The sequence below is a fragment of the Mirounga angustirostris genome, unplaced genomic scaffold, assembly GCF_029215605.1.
Source record: "Mirounga angustirostris isolate CCGP_5_RB_7025 unplaced genomic scaffold, mMirAng1.0.hap1 SCAF_15, whole genome shotgun sequence".
In the NCBI taxonomy this organism is placed as follows: Eukaryota; Metazoa; Chordata; class Mammalia; order Carnivora; family Phocidae; genus Mirounga; species Mirounga angustirostris.
Window position 1 is genome coordinate 51,896,441 of NW_026991723.1, and position 17,718 is coordinate 51,914,158.

Here is a 17,718-nt window from a genome sequence, read left to right on the forward strand (position 1 = left end):
TTCCATGTGACAGTCCCTTAGGCATCTCAAATTTACTGTATGCAAAAATGAATTCAATTCAGAGAAAAGGAGAATACCTTTTATGCATCACTTGTTATGCTGAGGATGCCTGCATCCATAATCTAGTTCCATAGCTGAGATACTATGTCATGCTCCTGTAAAGGCACTGGTCTTGGCGGTGAGAAAAGTATCCCCAGTTAAGCATTTTGGAATGTTCCATCTGTGGTCCACTGCCTCTGCAGAGGATTCATGGATCACAATGGTGACTCTTGGCCTTCTTCCACCTTTGTGAAGCAGTCCCATGTAGGAAATGGGAGGTCTTCATCTTTGTCCCTCTGCCATCCCTGGACAAATTGTAAGTACCTTGCAGTCAGCAGGAAAATAACTCAATCTAGCTCTCCATTTTCAGTGTGGCTTCTTTGATGAATGATACAATTATAAAAAGGGCCGGAAACACTCAAACTCAGTGCTGCAAATTCTGAGCCCAGCAAACACCCGGAGGCCATCTCTCAAGTCTGAGGCTGTTTGTTTGATACTTTTTGCTCCTTCTCTGTTCCTCCTGCTGTTGTTTCTTTTGGCTTCTTCCTTACCTGTTGATCATGCATTGACCTTTCTGATGCAGGACACTTCTAAGCCTTGTAGGTAACTTCAGACGTTATTTCCCCTTCTCTGACTACAAAGTTACCAAATGTTCTGTTTCAAAAAAACACTGGCCAGGAATACATCTGGTTATCTATCATTTGCTCACACATGCAGCTTGTAACACCTCCATTCTCTCTGTGTAGATCTTTATTTTCACACATTATGATCTACTGGCTCAAAGAATAGAGGGGGTAGATGCACGTGCAGGAGAATTAAAAACAAACAACAAAACAAACAGAAAAAGGTGGATACATGATTTGATGTAGCCCGGAGCATGTTTACCATGAAATTAAAATTGTACGTCTACAGGAGCTGAAGAATTTTTCCAAACAACCTACAGTCATCTGTGATGTGGCTGAGGTTAGATAGAGCTAGGAGGAGTGGCACAGATTAACATTTATTGAACATCTACTATGGCTCTGTTATTTCTTAGACTGTCCCTAAGGATGTGTGACTGGTGAGAGTAATCTGAGACTATCACCTGAAACGTCTATAAGAATAAGTGTCTGTGTGTTGGAAAAGGCGATACTCTGGGTTAGGATGCCATTTGTTTTTTTAACAAGTGCTATACAAACATTTCTAAATCAGTGGAGTCTTTTTTCCTCAAATTAAATAGTAATAATTACAAAATAAATACCACTGGGCATGTGTGTTCTGGACATCCTCAGAGTAAAGACGGGGCTGGAGCCTGATTCCCATCATCTCTTCTTGGAGGGCCCTGAGATAATACCCCAGGACCCTGGAGCTTTGTGGACCACAAGACGACTATATGGTCTGGTGGAAAGAGAACAACTCTCAAGTTAGATGGACTGGGAGTTTGAATCCCAGCTCTGCCAATACTACCTCTTGATCCCGGCAACTTATTTAATTTCCCTGAGCATCAGTTTTCTCAATTTCAACAGAATTGGGGGAAATACTATATATATTTCAACGGTTATAAGAAATGAATGTGCTATGTATTGATGTGGCACAGAGTAGTTGTTTAACAGATGTTAGTTGTCTTTCTCCCTTCCTTGAATTAAAGTCTTTCTTGAGGTTAGAATTAAAGGAGGAGCCTTTGTTAAAATGTAGGGATGGTATTTGGGAATGAGATGTTGAGTACTGCCTTGGACCTTCTTCCACTTACCGTGACTCGTTTAGATAGGGTTAGAGAGCTGGCCTAGAGAAGATAAGAGTGAGAGCTAGTCACTAGGGGAGAAATGGGAAGAGGACAGATGGGTGACAGGGAGAGATAGCTAATGGGAACCAGTTGAGCTCAATTGGATGTCCCGAGGGCATCCTTACAGTATGGGGTATGGAGGACAGTGAAAAGTATCTGGACCAGAAAGGGGACATCACAGATTGATGTCCAAGGGAAGGGATCCTGATTAGATTGTAAATCATAGATTTCCAAGATAAATGTCACTACTTCACACTGGATATCGAAGGGATAGACCAGTTTTATCACAGAATCATAGAACTTCTGAGCTGGTAGGGAGTTTATCTTTCTTCTGGTCTACCTGCCTTGGTTTATAGAGGAGGAAACAGAGGCTCTGAGGTGAAGTGGCTAGCACAGAGTCCCTCTGTGAGTTAGGAACAGGGTTACAGCCTGATGTGTTTCCTCTGTAATATATGGCTTGCTCCTCCAGATTTTCCTCTTATTTCCAGATCAGACTGCATACTAATCTCCCTTAGCAATTTGTCATAATGTTCATGGTCCAGAATATAATTCTCAAATAAGACATTCTGTTTTACCTATATTTAAATCTCAGCCATTAAACATTTTCTGATCTTTTTTTATGGTAATGCAGTATTTTACTTATTCTGTTCATTAATAACTAATACTCAAGAACTTTTATACTATTAATAGAACTTAATCTAAAAGAATCAACTTACTTTGTTTACATTTCAATATTGGGTACGAGAGAGAGTCAAAATAATTATGGTCAAAATTATTACATAAAAAATTATAGTAAATGCTCGGTGTTAGTCTACATACAATTTAGTTTTTGGCATAAAGTTATTTAGTTGCCAGGAAGAACATTTGGTTTACTTCATTAATAGGAATATCTCTTAATGCTGGGATGGCCTCCTCTCCGTATTTTCTTCTGCTGTTGATTTTTAGCATAGTTACCTGTGATTGTATGAATGGAGTTGAGTGGAGAGGTACTCATCATGTTTATTCCAAATAAGAGTACGTAACCAATTACTATAGTAGTGAGGAAGTAGACGGGCAGTGCAACCGCCCAGTATTTTTGAGGCCAAGAGGTTAATCCTAAGGAGCTTAGCCAAGATTCAGGAATAAATGCCCTCACAAGATACAGGATGAAGCCAAACTGGGAGCTTAAGAAAAGAACAAAGCCATAAATCGCTCTTTCTGGCAATGGCGACGGTGAATTTTCCACCACTTTCCCCGTGGCTTCAGACGAACTTGGGTCCTGGAAGCGCCCACTCAGGCCCCTCCCGACAGCTCGGCCACTTCAGCGCCGAGACCCCCCCCCGCCGCGCAAGCGCCTTCCGAAAGCCTCCTGGGGGCGAGAGAGGGAGAAACTAAAGGAAAGGCCGGGTCGCTGCGGCGCCGCCCACCCTCGTCCCCCCGGCTCCGCCCAGGCGCAGGCTCAGCGCGACCCTTGCCGGCCCGGACCGCGGAGCGCGGGGGAGCGCGCGGAAGAGCTCTCTGATCTTTTCTAAAAGCCACTCTAGCTGTAATAACTTGACTACCTCAGATAAACTTAGCAGTGTGTTAAATGCAATAAACCCTTACACATGAGGAGCAAATTCATACAGATAAAAAGAGGAGTTTTTTTTTTTTTAAGATTTTATTTATTTATTTGAGAGAGAGAATGAAAGAGAGAGAGCACAAGATGGGGGAGGGTCAGAGGGAGAAGCAGACCCCCCTCCGAGCAGGGAGCCCGATGCGGGACTCGATCCCGGGACTCCAGGATCATGACCTGAGCCGAAGGCAGTCGCTCAACCGACTGAGCCACTCAGGCGCCCCTCTTTTTTTTTTTTTTAAAGATTTTATTTATTTATTTGAGAGAGAGAGAATGAGAGAGAGCATGAGAGGGAGGAGGGTCAGAGGGAGAAGCAGACCCCCCTCCGAGCAGGGAGCCCGATGCGGGACTCGATCCCGGGACTCCAGGATCATGACCTGAGCCGAAGGCAGTCGCTTAACCAACTGAGCCACTCAGGCGCCCCTCTTTTTTTTTTTTTTTTAAAGATTTTATTTATTTATTTGAGAGAGAGAGAATGAGAGAGAGCATGAGAGGGAGGAGGGTCAGAGGGAGAAGCAGACCCCCCTCCGAGCAGGGAGCCCGATGCGGGACTCGATGCCGGGACTCCGGGATCATGACCTGAGCCGAAGGCAGTCGCTTAACCGACTGAGCCACCCAGGCGCCCCTAAAAAGAGGAGTTTTGATAAAGAAGAATATCACATTTCAGACGCCTTGCCAAAAAGGGGCCATAGCGTGTGATCAGGGGCAGGAACATTAAAGGACCTCCCCAAATTTAGATATAATTCAGTTACAGTCAAGGAATGTATTCTGGCTAAGGCAGAAAAAGCACAGAGGCTACATGAAGAGTTTTAGAAGAGACTTGAAATGTTAAAAAAAAAAAAAAAGTCATATGAAATAAAAATACTTGGGTATAAAAACCACAGAGACTTAAAAATCATGCCTGTTACAGTTTGAGGAAGCAAGCAATAAGACCGTCCCTGGAGGGACAGGAGGTTGGGAGCACACTGATGTGATTACTGCCTTCTAGGGGAGGCTCAGGGGGATATATTCATATAATAAAATCCATAAATAACTAATGCACAAATCGGATGTCACTTTATTAATTTTTAGTAAAAAAAATGTAATTGTCACAAGGGCAAGAAACTTAAGCTTGTATGACATATGCATATTCTCAGTGTGGGTAGTCTATACTTTATGCCTAAAAACCAAATAATAACTAGAAAGTGACTGGGAGAGCATATAGTCAGAACAATGAAAGTTATTTAGGTGATCTTAATGGCAGTTTCATCAAGTTATGACAATCTGATGAATCGATCACCATCCTATAGGGTTAATCTCGATTTTGATCTGATGTCTATATTCATAGGTAAGGGACTCTTTCCTGGAGGGTGCTAGAAACACTCTCAATATTAGTGTTGTAAACTCTCAAAAGTAGAACATTTCCTTTGTGATTGAGTTATATATATATATTCCTTTCTCATTCGTTGATTCAGAAAGTATTTAATGAATATTTACAACTTGTCAGGCATTGTGCTCATGCTGGGCATAAAAAAGGGAGCAAGACAAACTTAGCCCTATGGAAATTAAAGTCTCCTGCTGTACAGAGATTAAGGTCTAGATCTTAATTGAGATTGAAGTTATACAACAAACAAGTTGTGACCAGAGTATAAATGATATAGTAGAGGAAGTTCAGGGTACTGTGGAAGCCAGTAAGAGGGACATCTGAGACTGGGGAGGTCTTCTTGTAGGAAGTGGTATGTTACTCAGGACTTGAAGGTTTTGTAGAGCAAATTTGACAATATTATGCCAAAAGTTTAAAGCTATGTCTATATTTGACACTGTAAATTTTAGATATTTATTCTAAAGAAATAATCATAGATGTGTAAAAAGATATAAAACATTCTGGGTCTTGGTTTTATAAGGAGAAAAATTGGAAATAATAGAGAAATGGTTAAACATATATATATATTAAACAAAATGTGATATATATTATAAACAAAATGATTATATATATATATTGAAAGACATACTGCACAGCTAATACAAATATTATTGTCAGAATATCTACTGTCTAAGTCAGGAGTTAGCAAACTACAGCCAGATTATGACAATGGCCTGCCATCTCTTTGTTTTTTTAACTTTTTATTTTGTAGTAACTATGGATTCATAGGAAGTTGCGAAGATATTACAGCAAAGTCCTGTGTATCCTTCACCTGATATCCTTCGCTGGTTACAGCTTACATGTAATAATAGCACAAGGCAAAACTGGGAACTGACATTATTAGTACAATGTGTGTGTAGATTCCTATAATCATGACCATGATCAAGATACAGAACTACGCCATTATCCAAAGAAATCCCTTGTCCTATTCTTTCATAGTCATACTCACCCCTTCTCCCTTACCATTTCTGAACCTTGCTCTTCATCTCTGTAATTTTGTCATTTTGGAGAATGTTATATAAGTGAAATCATAACTTTTAAAATTGGCTTTTTTTTTTTCACTCAGCATCATATCTTTGGATGCATCTAAATTTTACATGTATTAGTAGTTCAGTTCTTTTTTAGTGCTAAATAATATTCTATGATATGGATATATTACATTTTGTTTAACCATTCACCTATTGAAGGACTTTATGTTCGTATCCTGTTTTTGACTGTTACAAATAAAACTGCTGTGAACATTTGTGTGTAGGTTTTTGTGTGGACATAAATTTTTATTTCTCTGGGATAAATGCCTAGAAATGTGATTGCTAGGTCAGATGGTAAGTGTATGTTTAGCTGTTTAAATAACTGCTAAGTGCCTATATCATTTTATAATCCCCTGAACAATGTATAAGAGATCCGGTTGCTCTGCATCCTTGCCAGCATTTGGTATTATTATTATTTTTTAATTTTAGCTGTTCTGATAGGTCTTTAGTAATATCTAATCATGTGAGATTTTGGTCAGATACATAGTTTGCACTACCACATGGTTTTGATTTCTGCAGCTATAAAACATGTCTTAAAATTGGACAGAATGATTCCTCCCACTATAGCCTTCTCTGAAAATTGTTTTAGCTTTTCTGGTTCTTTGCCTCTTCATATAAATTTTAGAATAATTTTGTCTATATCTGCAAAAAGATATGCTGGGACTATGATGAGAGTTATGTTATGTTAAGCCTGTCTATCAACTTAGGGAGCATTGAGATCTTTACTGTGTTGAGTCTTTCAATCCATGAACACAATATGTCTACTACCTGTTTTTGCAAATAAAGTTTTATTGGAGCGCCTATATGCCTATTCATTATATACCATCATTTACATATTGTACATATTTACATATTGCTTTCTTGTAATAACAGTGGAGTCAGATAGTTGTGACAAAGACTGGCCCAAAAGCCTAAAATATTTACTCTCTGACCCTTTACAGAAAAATTTGCCAGCCTCTGGATCAGATAAATATTTATGCTATACTGTGGAAACAGCATATTACAAAACAGTATAAATGGTATGGTACCATTTTAATTTTAAATCTCAATTTTAATCACACTTACATGTATATATATGCAAAATAAGATGACAGAAAGACTATAAAACAAAATTTTAACCTTGGTTCTTTCAGGAAAGTAGTATTAATGGTGATTTCTAAAAATTTTCTTTGTGGTTATATCTTCTACTTTCTATCCTAGATAGCTAAAAGGAATTTATCAAGTTAAGGAAGGATTCTCCTTTCAATTCTCTCTCACCAATCTTATAAGACTTTTTCTTTTCAGGTTTAAAGAGACTTTGAAATTATAGAAGATATGACAATCAATTGTTTATGTTAGAGATAGTCAATGATGCTTTTCCAATATGCCTTTTCAAAGTGTGGATTTAAGCAACTAACGTTGATAAGCACAGGTAAGAAAATGCCATAGATATTAATTCTTGGTTTATTTCGAATAATAGCAATGGAGTGAGTTTAAACTCAATAAATAAACACTTAAGGTTTATTTACCAGTTACTGCATGCAAATGCAACATGCTTAAGCGTGAACACCAATATGAGCAAATTGGTTACTGCTGAATGACCATTTCAAATTATGGATACTGGCAAAGTGAAAACTTGCATTTCACTAGCAAAGTGAAACTTGCATTTTCAATTAGTGAAAACTCTAACCCTCTATTAACTATTACTGATGGCAGATTAACCAAGATCTAGACAGATCCAATAACAAGTCATACCATGAGGGTAAGCTGCTATTTGAGAAATGGAGTGTATGGCATAAAATATAGTGATGATAGCTATGCTTTCATCTGGAAAGTGCTCTGATAAGATCATGAAAGACCAAAGAGGTGTTTGGAAGGGACACAGGTAACTGACGGGTTAATAACCTCCTTCATAAAGTCACAATGCACCTCAGGTGACTCCACTCTGTTCCTGCATTGATTATTTCTTAAACTCTAATGTTGATTTTTTAACTGTATTCTGCATCTACTCTGCAAATATTCATTTATATGGCATGAACTAAAATAAATTAACATGACTTTAATAACTCTAGGAATTACACATTAATAGTTCCCTTTTCATAACCAATGAAGAAAGTTTGTATGGAGAAAAGATACGCAATTATAAAAGGCTCTGATCCTACTCAGAAGCAGGCACAAATTTTCTTAAATGAAAACATGTTTATTATATAAAGGCTGCAGATGCTCAGAACAGCTTGTCATCCCTTTGCTTTTAGGTGATGCCCACACAGCACTAGGAACAGCAGAGATCTGGCAATTTTCTAATTAAACGTGATCAATATTGACAACCAAAAGGCATCATTCTGGCCCTGGAGTAGATTTTTGGGTCACAATTATCCTATTTGTCTGTCTACATTGTTCACATTAACTGGATAAATTGGCTGATCAAATCTCCACTTCTCTAATACCAGCCTGAAGGAGAGAAGTTTAGGGATTTGTACAACAGTAGAGAATGAATAAAAGGCGTCCATTCATTCATCCATTCTTTTAACAAAGGTTGATGATTGCTCTCTTCTACTGTGCTTGGTATATGGAGATTACAGTAATGGGTGAGGCATGGATCTTTCTCCACAAGAAGCTTAGAAATTATGATAAAAAAATAGGATGCATAATCATGCAGGTATAAGGCAGATATGTCATCAGAAATATATAAATGCAGTACTGTAGGAATTTATAGGATAAGGCATTATTTCTGTCTGAGGGGATTAGAAAGAGCTTTCTGGAGGAAGTGACCTCGAACGGGGACTTGAAGGCAGGATGTAGGTAAGGCAAAGACACAGATAGGGATGCAGAATAATTAATTAGGGTAAACTTAAGAGAGGGGGAAATTAGTGTAAGGCTTCAGGGGTGTTTTGGGGAACTCAATGGCAGGTATGGAGCCAGGCCTCAGGGAGAGATTGGTGTCAAGGCTGGGAAGCAATCAGGAACTCGAAGTTCTTTTATTTTTGCTTCATTTTTTTCTCTCTATAGACTTGCTTTCTTTGCTTCTCCACTCACACAGTGGACTATAGCCACTCCCAACTCTTTAATTAAAAGACAGCAAAGAGGGGTGCCTGGGTGGCTCAGTCAGTTAAGCGTCTGACTCCTGATTTTGGCTGAGGTCATGATCTCAGGGTTGTGAGATCGAGCCCCGCTTTGGGCTTTGCTCTGGGCATAAAGCCTGCTTGAGATTCTCTCTCTCCCTCTGCCCCTCCCTACCCGCCCCCCCCCCCCCCCAGCAGGCACGCGTGCTCTCTCTCAGATAAATAAATAAATAAATAAATTAATTAATTAATTAATTAATTAAAAGACAGCAAAGAGAATCTTCTTGCCCTACATTTATGTCAGTCTCATGAACCACAGCAAGGAGAGTGAAGTCACAAATTAACATAGCTTCCAGGGGAAAATCTGGAAGTTCCTCATTAAGGATAGATAACTTGCATTCTGGTCAGGTATTTCCAGATGGTGATGTACTGTAGGATGTGTGGGGAATTGTAGAACAGTGCAATTGGAATACAGGTTTAGAAGGGCAGTTGAGGAAAAATAATGAAGGACTTTGGGGAATCACTGAGAAGAGTAGTAATATAAAATGAATGCTCTGGATAAATTAATTTGACAGCACTGAGTATGATAAAATGAAGTATAGATTTCCTTTTGTCTTATTTTTGTATTCATTGATCTCGCTGCATTATGTGCACCTTTGTAAGCCACTTTAACTTCTTTGGAAACAAGATGAAAGATGATACAATAATTGTCAATTTTTTAAAAAAGAATACGGGTGATAGGTAATAAAAATTCAACTTAGAATTTGTGTTATCCACTAATTTGTTCTGTGATTATTCATTGTCACTAAACCACTCTGGGTTCAATTTTTCTAGTTTTTAAAAAATGTGAGTTTCAACTAGAAAAATGACTCTGTGTGCCCTTCATTCCACTTGCCTCATCCAGATAATATTAAAGTTCTTGGCACTTTCCCTCTGAGCTTGGACTGGGCATCAGAATCTTTCTCCATTCTCTAGGCAGCTCATAAACACCAGTCCACTGCAGGTATCACTGGAGGCCAAAATATTTGCCATCTCTCGACTACGATTCTAAAGTGTTAGGTTTTCATAATATCACAGGATGCAGATGGAACTTTTTGCCAACCCCCTTGTTTTACAGATGAGAAAACTGAGATCCAGAAAGAGTAAGTGATTGGCATAACATCACACAAGCTAGTAAGTTATAGCCTGAGATTAGATTTTTCTTTTAGTAATTTTAATGAAAAATTGTCTTTGCTGTTATAATCCTTCCTCTATGTGATCACTTAGTTTGATTTGGAATTGTTCTTTTAAATAATGCAACTGAGTTACTGGGGTTTTTTTTTTTTTTTAATTTTATATTTTCTAACAGACTGATGAGACATAACTACCTGAATTCACATTTTCTGGTTAATGAAATGTGATTTTTAGTGGACCACCACCGACATTCCAGAATTCAGCAATTAGGCAAAAGCCATGTTTTTAATGTTGTGAAATTGGAACTTTAACCAGCTTATGAATTGGCAAATCTGGGTACACACTGTACTTGGTGTTCTGTTACTCTTATGTTCCTCTTCTTGCCTGTGTGCCCTGATTTCTCAGCTGCTGTGGGAGTGCAAAATTAGAATCCTAGAGATGCAAGGTTTTTCAGGTCACCTGATCTGGCCTTTGGAGACCAGGGAGATGAGCCTCTTTGTCAACGAAGACAGGAAACTACCAAACTCATTCTGAATGAACTCAACAGATGCAGACCAGATCAGGATCGTATATCCTCCTTTAGTACAGATATTTGTTTTAGTTTATAAACCCCTTGTAGGTGATACTCATTCTGCTGTGTTGCCATTATTTGTTCACTGGTTTAATCTCCCCTTAGAGGCCCTTGAGGACAGGAATGTCTATCTGTCATTGCTTAGAGTATCCAACACATATTAGGAGTTGATAAATGTCCATTGTTCAATGAACAATGCAGCTGCTCATTGAATTCTATTTTGTTATGAAGCATAGTGGAAGCTCTTTTCTTTTGCTTGGCCCCTTCAGAGGGGCCCACATCCCCGGTGCCTCAGCACAAGGACTAATAGAAAAAGACCAATCAGGAAATATTTGTTGAATGAAGAGATGAATAAAAGATGACTTCACATCTCTTGAAAAGTCTCCTCACACGTTCATTCTTGTGTTATCCCTATTTTCCCAATTTGTATTGATGTATTAAAGATATTTTTCCCCATATGAACCTATTCATGCCCTGTTAAACTTCAAAATATTAGTCAAACTAGAAGACATAATAGGCAGAGAATCCCAATTATATGATAGCTTCTTATGCTGGGGCCTTTCCTTATATTGCCAATTAAATTTAACAAGCAATCTTGAACATCTCTGTGTATAAGGCACAGCCGATGGGGCAGATAGTTAAGGAATTTTAGCAGAGTAATGACTTGACCAAACACCCTGTTGGCCCTTCAATATGACCAGTCTTTGCTGACTCCTTGTCAGTCACCTTGTTTCCTCCCACGTCTGGGCTTCCCTCTCTTGTTGTTGCTCTCCCTAGGCATCCTGGCTATCGGGTCAAACATCCCGAATGTGAATCCTGACTACTACCACGACTACTACTGCTGCCTAGTTGTGTGACCTTGGCCATGTTTCTTAATCTCTCTGTGTCTCAGTTTCCTCATCTGTAAAATGGGCATGCTTATACTTAGGAGGTTTCTTGGTTAGGAGTCTATGAAATTATGCACACAAAGTGCTTACCACAGTGCCTGGCACACAATGAATGCCAATCATTTTCATTATTAGTATAAAAAGGCTTTCAGTCTGCATTTCCTCATTCCCTAATCTCTGTTCAAGGCCCAGCTCAAATGTTGCTACCGCTACGAAGATTTCGCTGCAGCTGGTCAACCTGATCTTTCCCTTTTCACGTGTCTTTAGGGTGTACTCTACCTCACAAGTACTCCCTTGTTCCAGGGCAGTAGGCAAGGTTTCCTGGTTTTCCAATGGCCTGTGGCACACAGTTTAGCACTTGGATATAAAGACATTTATTTAATAGCATTCTGCCTTGTTCATGATATAATTATTCCCTGCCTTTGTCTTCCTTTCAAATGAAGTTTAAGCAACATGTGAGGCTAAGCAACAGGACGGGTGTAAGGTAAAACACAGAATCTTAGAAAACACTTTCTGATTTAACAAGGGCTGAAGGGGCCAGGCCACACCCGAGCTTTCTCTCTCTCCATTTTTTTCTCTTGTTAACTCCTGAGTTCAGTTGGCTTTCTGATTTAAATGAGCCCATTTTTCTTAAGCTGCTGCCATTGATTTCTGGGCATACAACACTGTTAGAATCATTGGTTTGTGAAGGTTTTTGGTGTCAGATTCCCCGTTTCCTCAGTCTAAACCCTCAGCATTCTGCACAGCTGTACGGAATTGGCATTTCTATCTTAACCACATCCAATCAGATTGGGAAATGGCCAAATCCAGGGTCTTTTACCCATTAATTCAAACAGTTGTAGGAAAATAGTCTCAAGGATTTGTCAGCCAATTGTGGGCTATGCAGGACAGAGTTGTCTTTCCCTGAGTTAGTGGGGTCTTCATCCTCTGCTTCACGTGTTTTCCTAGCCCTCAGCTATAGACAGCTCACCAAATTGTGGAGGGATGACACACACAAATTCTAGATAATGGTTACTTTTAGGGGTGGAGGATGAGAGAGAGAATGGAGATAGGAAGCGAAAGTAACAGAGGGACTTTCAAGTACAATACTAACATTCCCTAAATTGTCAGTGGTTGCTTGCAGGTGGGTTGTATTAGTTTTTTTATACTCTGCAGTATAATAATTTTGTATGTATTTAATATACATTTTTTTAAAGTAGAAAATTGGGAATTATAAGCCTATGAATATTTTCTCCCTTGCCATCTTTGTCCTGCATTCAAAATGCAATCATCCAAGAATTCTCAAACTTAATATTAGAAAGGTCATCTTGTGCTGCCCACCTTGTCATCTTAGTTTCCAAACTACTAGTTCTTAGGATTCTGTTGGAGGTGCCTCAAGCACCATCCAGAGAGGCAAAGGGAAGTCAATAGGTAGAGTCTGGGCTCCTCACCCCTTTCAAATACACTTGATTCTGTTTTACATGTTAAGATTCTGGGTTAGAAATGGTTAAAAAACCAGGAAGGAGAGCATTATAGCTATTTCTGGTTTTTGAAAGCTACCAAATGAAATTAGACTGCAGGTTGCTTGAGGCAGTCCAAGTTTATGCCTTTCTGCCTGATGTCCCAGGGGAATTACTTACTAATGGCCCCTCCTTTCATTCTTTGATGGTCTTGGTTTGGATCATAAATTGTAAGGTCATCCTAGTTACAAAGAGTACTTTTCTAACAACTTTATCTAAGATTGCAAAGGACTAGTTCCCAAAGCTGAAGCACGGTGTGAAAGAAATGAAGAGGACCGATTAGGGAGCTTTCTTGATCTGTTTTTTTTTCAAGCTTTTTTTTTTTTTTTTAAAGCAGAATTTTTCCTGGGTTTATTTCTTTTTAACCATTTTTTTCTAAGGTATCATTTGCAGATTCCTCACCTTATTGGTCACTGCTCTTATGTGTTTCAGGTTTTGTTTCCCCCGGCGTCTCCAGAAGTAAAAATGATCTTTCAAGTGTTGTCTATTCAGGGTGGATTAAAAAGGCTCTCAGGATTGTAGAATATGTGTATAAAAAGGAAATAAAAGATCATCAAGACCATCCCAGTGGATGGATATGGGGAACTCTACTGTCAGGCACCTACGTAAGAATCATTAGGGTAATTCGCTTGTCCTTGGAGATTCTTATTAGGTTGCTCTGGCTGGCACCTGACATGGGAAGCTGAATTTTAGCAATCTCCAGTAATTCTGTTGCTTGGCCATTTTTGGGGAATCCCCAGGGAGCTTTGTATGGTATTACATATCATAAAAAGATATGTAATTATCTTAATTATTCTAAATGCTGCCTTTCCTCTTATCAAATAAATATCACTTGTCTCCCTCATATTTAATATTTATCAAACCTATAGGTGCTATTGTGACTAATCAAAATACAGTGTGTTTAAAAGTTGTCCAATTCATAATAGCTATTTGTCTTTTCCCCCCCAACAAATAACTACCAAGAATACAAACTATCATGTATAAATCCGATACCTTATTTTAGTTTATTGTTGGGTCCTTACACTCTGAAACAGTGAAGACTTATTACAATTCACTTAACTTTACAGAGAAGGCCAGATAAACCAAATGTCACAAACCTAGGTCAAGGCCAGTGGTGTGTGCTAGTAAATGTTTAATAAGCAGCTCTCTGTTGAGGGTGGCGGGCAGTGGGGGAAGGGGGGTAGGAAAGAAAGCCCTGATTTGATTTGTAAAGTTTATCAAATTTCTGTAATGTAAATATTTTTACCATGACTACCACCGTGACTTTATTCAGTTTGGAACTGGGACAAGATGCACATAATTGGCACTTGCTGAGCTAGTGCAGGCTGGCTCTAGCAGACCACCGGGCTAACTGAAAATCGAGTTTTCATGACTCCTAACTCAATGTTCCTTTCATTACTCTGCAAATGAAGATGGCCTGTTAAGAAGCCCTGGTAGCACATTTTTTCGGGAATCAGGGGCTAGCATTTTGTTTATGAACTCTGGAGCCACATAAATGTAAAATCATCCATGTCTGAATCCCTGTGGGGTTTCCTCTTGCCTCCATATCACCCTGTTCTGACCTTAGAGTTGCCACTTTGGGCTCTCCAGAAGATTTCCATGGACTTTGCCTTCCTTCTTAGCCTGGTTCTTATGGTACAGTCTAGTTTATCTTCAGGGTAGCAGCTTACCAGATCTCCACTTTGGTGTGGGTCAGTCCACTTAACTATGATTTTAAGGTTTTATTAAATCTAGTTTCCCAGTGGTCCTGTGGTGTCTTTGACAAGCATAGACTCTTAATTTTTATTAACTCTCCGTAATATATTGCTTTCCAAAGTGGATTCTAAAAAACAATAGTCCTTAAAGACGTTCAGTGTAGCAAAGGGTTTCGTGGTTGAAGAGGAATGGGAAATGTGGGGCACTATTGTACTGTCTCTCCCACACCTTTGGAAAATCACAGTCCATATTCACAGATTAGTGTCTGTGAACAGTCTTGCAGACAGATGTATACTTACTTTGGTCTGAACTAGCTTCTCCAAAATTTATTCAAGCATGGACTCTTTCATCACTGACCCCTATTTCAATCCACAGACTATGCTTTGGGAAATGCTGAACCAGCAGCATCGGTCTTAGGGCATTTCAAAATTTACATTTCATGTCGGATTACTCTCTACTTTCCCGCATCCGAATGATGGCTCCCTTTGCCCCATTTGAATGGCCGATGGAGAAACACTGACAAACTGTGAGATCAACGACTGACCCAGCCCTTCAGGCTTCAGTGGCCAGCTCTGTCCATCTTCTAGGATTCCTTTTACTCCTCCTTTGGATGGCTTACCCTGCATAAAAGAAGGGTCTTTCTAATATAAGAATCCATTTTTACATGGAAGAACTATCAGACCATACTTCTGTTTTCTTTACTCCTATCTACCTGACGAGAGTGGGTGGCACAAGAATGGGCAGATGTGAGTGAGGATAAAGAAGTCGGGGTTGAAGGAAATAGGGTAATAGAGGACCTGGACAGGCATGGAGAGGAATTTAAATGTGAAGATGGTAAGAAACAGGAAATGGAATAGCTGCCCTCTTTCTTTTGTTCTTGAGCAACTTCTTCAAGAGCAAGAAGCAGTGACTTTATTGAAATAGCTCATTTATAAGGCATTTGTTTCTTTTCCTTAGATGATGACATGGCTTTAAGTTTGAGCCACACCTAACGTGACCCAGGTGGCTTCAGTAAACCTGCTCCTGCCGTGCATTCTTGCATTGGTAATCCCTGACTTCTTTGCCTCTTTCTCCTGTGGAGCTCCTGTGCTGGATTCATTGCAGCTGAGCTACTGGGTACTCAGCCTCAGTCCCATGGCAATAGCCATGAATTTCCTCCTTGAACGGGGTGATATCCCTGGAGAAACCCAACCTGCCCAAAAGGAACAATAAGGTGACTAGTATTTTTTTTATCATGAGTGCCCAATGGAATTATATCATTGCTTTGAATTTCTCTCCATGAGACTTCTTGTCTGGGGAATATCTACTCCATAATTGATAAAATCTGTATCTGCAGGGGATAGAAATACTTTACCAACCATCATTGCTCTGAATAAGTGTGCCTGTCCCAAGAGCCAGTGAGAGAAATGTGGAAATGTTTTAATGCTGCGTCTTCCATTGCCTCGGTTCACCCTTATTTGCTTTGAAGAGATGCTTGCTGTCATGAATGCCCTGCAGCCTGCCTCCTCAGCCGGCCTGGGTGTTTATGATTGCCAAACATTCATCTGCAGCCCGTGCACTGCCAGGCTTCTTATTCGAATTCCCAAAGCTTCTCCAGTTAGGTCTCATTTTTTTTTAATCTTTATTTACCTGATCTTGCAATATGGTAGGGTCATGGCGTACTCACCTTTTTATGGGACTTCCTTGGAATGCGCTCTCCTGCTCACACCTGAGAGCAGGTTTGTTAAGAAAACTGATTCTTTATAAGAGGCCACCTAATTTGGAGAGTAAATGTTGAAACCTTCTTAATCTTTTCCTTCCCTTGTGCCTTAGCTGTTTCTCGGAAATCCCTGTGGAACTTAGATGGAGACCGTGGTTGGAATTGCTAAATGATTATATTACAAACTGTTGAGTCTGGTACTCCCCAGGGACTAGCTGAGCTGAGTGCGCAGGTGTACTCAGTACACGGGGCACACAGGTGTTCTGAGTAGGTTTTAATCATTTCCATGTTTTCTCTGCCTTCTTATCCTTGGTCCTATATTAACAGCTGGTCTTCCTACCCACAATGCATCTGGAGGCATGGAGGGGGCTGTTCGGACACATTTATTCCTGGTAAGAGTTCAATGCCTCTTTCAGGTTATACCGATTCTTGTTTTTCTTCTTGATACTTGAATCTCTGACTCTGTTATTTGGTGTGAATCTCTGTTATTTGGTGTTTACTATTTCTTTTGGGTTCCGTGGCTTTTGGCCATTTGAACTTATCTCCGGCTTATAAATTGTTTTCTATTCCTAAGTTCTTGTCTGGGTGTTCTCTCTGACTTCCACACTCCTTAAAATTTTGGATGAATGATGTTCATGTTAGTCCTGACTGATGTGAAACCCTACTGGCTGGGCTGGGCCCCTTAACCTAGGGAGAAGGGAGTTTTGAAATTTTAGAACCAAATGTCCTTAGTTCTTTGCTTATTGCTAGCCTAGGGACAGTGAGTGAGACCCTCCAGATAACATGGTAATGCAGCTCGTGCCACACGAGTAGGACTCATGGTTCAGCTGGTAGAAATAAAGTTGGAGCCACTGAGGCTTCATTTGCAAACACTCTGGGATTAACGTCTAGCTTGCGCACCCCCATACTGCTATTGATCTTGCTGCTAAAGAAATTCAAGTAGGATTCTAACAGGCTACCAGGCATCCACCTACAAAATCAGCTCCATGTGTGGACTCAGGGTTTTGGATCCTGTGAACACTACAGGTAGTCATTGTCCTCTGTTTGTGGGGGGTGGAGGGTTGAACAATATATAATTGCCCTCCAGGAGCCTGGGAGTATCTCTTTGTGGTGGTGTTCCAGGTTCTAGCCTGTCTTATGATTAACATGGTTGCTAGGCTCAAATGGAATTGAGGTGAGCGATGCACTTTCCTAGCTAAATGGGATAGAAGGTTGGCTTTCTTCTTGCAAGCTTTTATGTTCTTTTGTTTATTCTGCTTACATCTTTAATTCTTCATTTTAGGATGAGGCCCTCTGCTGGAATTCTGTGTTCTTTTTGGCTTGAAGGA

At 39.8% G+C, this 17,718-nt stretch overlaps 1 long non-coding RNA gene and 1 pseudogene across 1 annotated transcript in view; one reads left to right on the forward strand and one right to left on the reverse strand.

Moving 5' to 3' along the window:
* LOC129046044 (uncharacterized) overlaps nt 1-17,718 on the forward strand; it is a 334,546-nt gene that overhangs the window by 213,516 nt on the left and 103,312 nt on the right. The window contains exons 9-10 of the long non-coding RNA XR_010407858.1: nt 5,510-5,599; nt 7,110-7,236. This is a non-coding gene — a long non-coding RNA (uncharacterized LOC129046044). The remainder of the gene's footprint in view (nt 1-5,509; nt 5,600-7,109; nt 7,237-17,718) is intronic.
* LOC123850278 (phosphatidylinositol N-acetylglucosaminyltransferase subunit P-like) lies at nt 2,624-4,885 on the reverse strand (annotated as a pseudogene).